The sequence below is a fragment of the Lactuca sativa genome, chromosome 2, assembly GCF_002870075.4.
Source record: "Lactuca sativa cultivar Salinas chromosome 2, Lsat_Salinas_v11, whole genome shotgun sequence".
NCBI classification, from domain to species: domain Eukaryota; kingdom Viridiplantae; phylum Streptophyta; class Magnoliopsida; order Asterales; family Asteraceae; genus Lactuca; species Lactuca sativa.
This window is the reverse complement of record NC_056624.2, coordinates 175496016-175500108: the sequence shown is the minus strand read 5'-3', so window position 1 is coordinate 175500108 and position 4093 is coordinate 175496016. Positions and strand designations below refer to the sequence as shown.

The 4093-nt window shown below is 32.4% G+C and overlaps 1 long non-coding RNA gene across 1 annotated transcript; it reads left to right on the top strand.

Annotated features, from left to right (window-relative positions):
- The first annotated feature begins 215 nt into the window (after positions 1-215).
- Positions 216-3755, top strand: LOC111902778 (uncharacterized). Its single transcript, XR_002853961.3, has 4 exons — positions 216-1511; positions 2528-2672; positions 3102-3292; positions 3428-3755. It is a non-coding gene; the product is annotated as an uncharacterized LOC111902778 (long non-coding RNA).
- The last annotated feature ends 338 nt before the right edge of the window (positions 3756-4093 follow it).

Genomic DNA, 4093 nt, shown 5'->3' with positions numbered 1-4093 from the left:
ATAAAGGTTTAAGAGCTTCCCACTTTTGGTCCCTAACATTTACCAAATATGGCACCTCAAATTTTTGTTACATTAGTTTGTGGTGTTGTCGCTTTTGGTGCCCCGACCTTTGATATTCTACTATACGACCTTATTATATATAGATTAATTTTAAACCCCTTTATTGAACAATACTTCACTATTATTGGTGGGATTTTTTTTTTATTTTTCTTTGTTGGGTTTTCTTTTGTGAGAACCACCAACTGCTACACGTTATGTTCTATGATACATCATTGCTACGTGTTATATGTTCATCTCCCACCTCCCACTGCTGCCAATTACAAATCGAAACATCAAATGATATACCACCCTGAATACGCATTCTTTCCGCCACCGACTCATCTAACTTATCTCTCCAAAACCTCCCGTCTATCTCTAAACTCATCGACATCCAACATGAATCAGTCCTCCACTGTTTGTCGTGCGTTTGCCTCACCTGTTTCGCCTCTGCTTCTCCTTTACTTCTCATCTATATTCTTTATTTTTTTTTTTTTCATAATTTCTCCCGACAGCACAATTCGTAAACTTGAAGGAAAACCCATGTTTGGTGTTGAGGGTGTGCGACAGTGGTGGTTTAGCTGATGATAATGATGAGCAAGGTGGTTGGTTCCTTTGTGTTTCCATCTTCCTCTCTCAGTTAGCTTATCGATTGAAGCAGAAATTCTTATATGGATTTATATTGTGGAGATTTAAATTGAAGACAATCTATAAAGAAATTAAACATAATTTATGGTGTTGAAAAGTGATCTATCCTTTAATCACGTGTTCTTCTCTGCTTCTTCCAGATCTTGGACCCATCGATTCAACCCACCGCATGCATGTTTACTCCACCACCATAAGAGTTATTCAAGGTTTTCATTGGGCTAACTGCTACCTCTCATGGTCTCCGATTCAATCTCTCATGTGCCCCTACCAGAGACATCCTCGATTTTGTGTCTTCTCCCTCCGATAACTCCTTCCGTTTCGAAGGAGGAGTTTATTTTCTTCATCAATTCCGTCCCCTCGATTTCGTCTCCTTCCTGCTTTCGGTTGTTGATGAGGGTGATCATGCTTTCATCGACAATAATTCTAGCCTACAAAAGGCACTTATTTCCACACCCGTCTGCTACTAATGGGTTCTGTCAATTTCGATAGCAAAATTTTGATTTCCCTATATGCATAGAATGAATTATTACATGGATTTAAGCTATCAGTTACATGATTGAGTTTTTAGAGATGCAAATTCACATCTTCCAATTTTATATCAGTGTGCTTTAGTAGGGATTGATGTTTTGATTATTGAGTTTGTTTATGTGGTTGTGTTTGTGATTTTAGGGAAAATTGGTGAAGGGTTTTCGCATTAGGTTTATTCTCCAATTGAAGCAAGGCGCATTTGGAACCGCCGATGAGCGAGATGATCGGAGGTGGTGGTGTTTCGGCAGAGCATAATGCGATTCCATGGATGAAAATTCGATTTTCTCTTCTTTTATCAAGTTAGGGTTTCTTAAGTTATTTATCTTCAGTTATTTCTTATACGAGGAAGTACCCTCTGATTTCGAATCCATATTACTTCCATTATTTATCTCAAATGTCTTACTTTAGTTTTTGTTTGTGATGAGAAAACAAGAAGCTTTGATTCCTCCTATTGTCATTCTTAACTCTTTTGTATTCAATATTATTCATGTTAGCACAATCTTCTATTCTTTACGGTTCTTCAGTCAATTGGTTGTTAGATTTTGGAATTTTTTCCCCTTTAAAAAATGTACATTTTGATATTATACAACACTATTTGTGGTTAAAGATTATATAACCATTTTATACAAGAATATGTTAATAGGTTGGTGAACAGATTTGCTAATGTTGGGGATACTGCTGTAGAAATAGCAAAGGTTATAGTTTCATGATAGTTTTGTTTCAACCTAAACCATGTTGTTAGAAATAGTATCTAATTTATATTATTTGTATGCTTGTTGGTGGTTTATTGAACATAGGTTTTGATTTCCAGAATTGATTCTTACATAATTTATTCAAAGATACAAAAGCACTTTTTGATTTAGTAGTCACATGACTCACATCTCTTTGATCATGTTATAATTTTAGAGCCTTTGTCGTTTTTTACAAACTAATAGTCTTTCTTGCTTCCAAAGATCAAAAAAAAAATTTATTTTACAAGAACAAACTATTTTCAAGATATTATTTGAAAATTTTAACCAATTATAGGATTCCACTTTCAATTTTCCTTACTAATCCTTTAGCCTTTATATAACTAAAATTGAAAGTTCGTTGTTGTTCCTTTTTTCTGTCAACTTAAGTTTTTTTTTTCTTTCTAATTTGTGCTTCAAGGTGGATTGATGATAGCGTGTATAGGTGGATGGCAGCTCTTACTGTGGTTGTTGATTTCAGTGGCATGGTTCTCTAGGCATGCTTTTCTGTATTATTTAACATTGTCAAATAAAGAAATGGAAATTAATATCTTGAAGTTAGTTATACAAATCTAACTGATTTGCAGGGGGAATTCTGTTCGCTGTTCCGTTCATATCACGAAGGTGGATTGTTCATCGACTTAATCGATTGTCATCAGTAGATGATGAGGTGTTCCACTTATGCTAATGTTCTGACTCCAGGACTACGAATGCAAAAACGTTGATGAACAGGTAAAATGGGATATTGTTATATGCTACTACATAAGTTGGTATATTAATAAATTTTAAAAAACAAAATAATTCACTATAAAGTATAATAAAAAAACATCTTCTATTTTTTTTATACATAGACACGTCATTCAAGTAAATATGAATTCAGAAGATATATAAAGCTTAAAGAAAGTTACATGATGGCTTTCCAAATCATCATTTTGACTTCCTTGCATTGATTATTTCATTCTTATAGCTTTTATTCAAAAATAATCACATGTTTACTACTTCTAATTCTTATTTATAGTACTTACACTATTACACTATATTTCACACAAGCATCCATACACATCTACTATCTATGCAATCTTGATTGATAACTTTAGATAGATCTTACAACAAGCACAATGTACCAATATCACAATTCTTTTCATAATTGATGTTTCACAGCCAGTGAAGAGAAAACTTTGGAACAAGCTAAAATAAAGTTACATCTAACAAATCATCCAGCCCTGGTCATGCATCTACAATCAACATTCTTCTTTACACTCCTATATCTGCAAAAGGTGGAAAAGTCAATAGTAGGTCAAAGGGTACAAAAAGCAACAAACCCATTCCTCAATCCCCTCTTCACATTTCAGGTGAGACTTTAATACATTATATGAAGTCATAATATGTTTATAAGTTATATTAAGTCATGATATGCTTTTAAGTTAAAAAACAATTGTTATTTGAAGGAATTGATTTCTTGGATTAATTTTAAACTATTTATGCAGGATCACCTTCTCCAACTACTCGATATGCCAACTCGCTTGCTAACTTTTAATTTCTACATTTTATATTACTTTTAAATATAAAGAAAGCAGTTATATTGATGGAAAATTCTAAAGTTTTTGCGTCTTTTAACAAAGAAATTCATCAGTCTCATTACATATGCTGAAGATTTGGAAGATGGTGTTACTCTATATTACAGGTATATCAGATAGTTATTGTAATTTTTTGATTATATTGGTGTTTTATAATATATCATTTAGTGTTTGTAGTTTGCTCTTCAAACTAATTGTCATGGGTTTAAATTGATTCTTTGTATAATTAGCAACATTTAATATTACATTTTGTTTTAGCAACATAGGAAAAATTAGAGCCATTATATCTAAAGCATTGTAAAGTTTGTTACTATTTCCTGTTTCTCAATAAAAGACTATAAAATACTCTCCAAACCCCGCAACTTGAACACCCACAACGCGAGATTCTTCTCTAGTTTTTCTCAAATAACAACAATATATTTAATTACCAATGATAGCAATAGAAATCAAATAAAGTATTGTAACACTATGTAAGAATGCTGCTACTATAGGTAAAAATAAACTTTTCAAAGTACAATACCCTAATTTGATTTTTTTAAAGAGTAAATCTTTAGATTTTTAAACTTTTGCAATGCA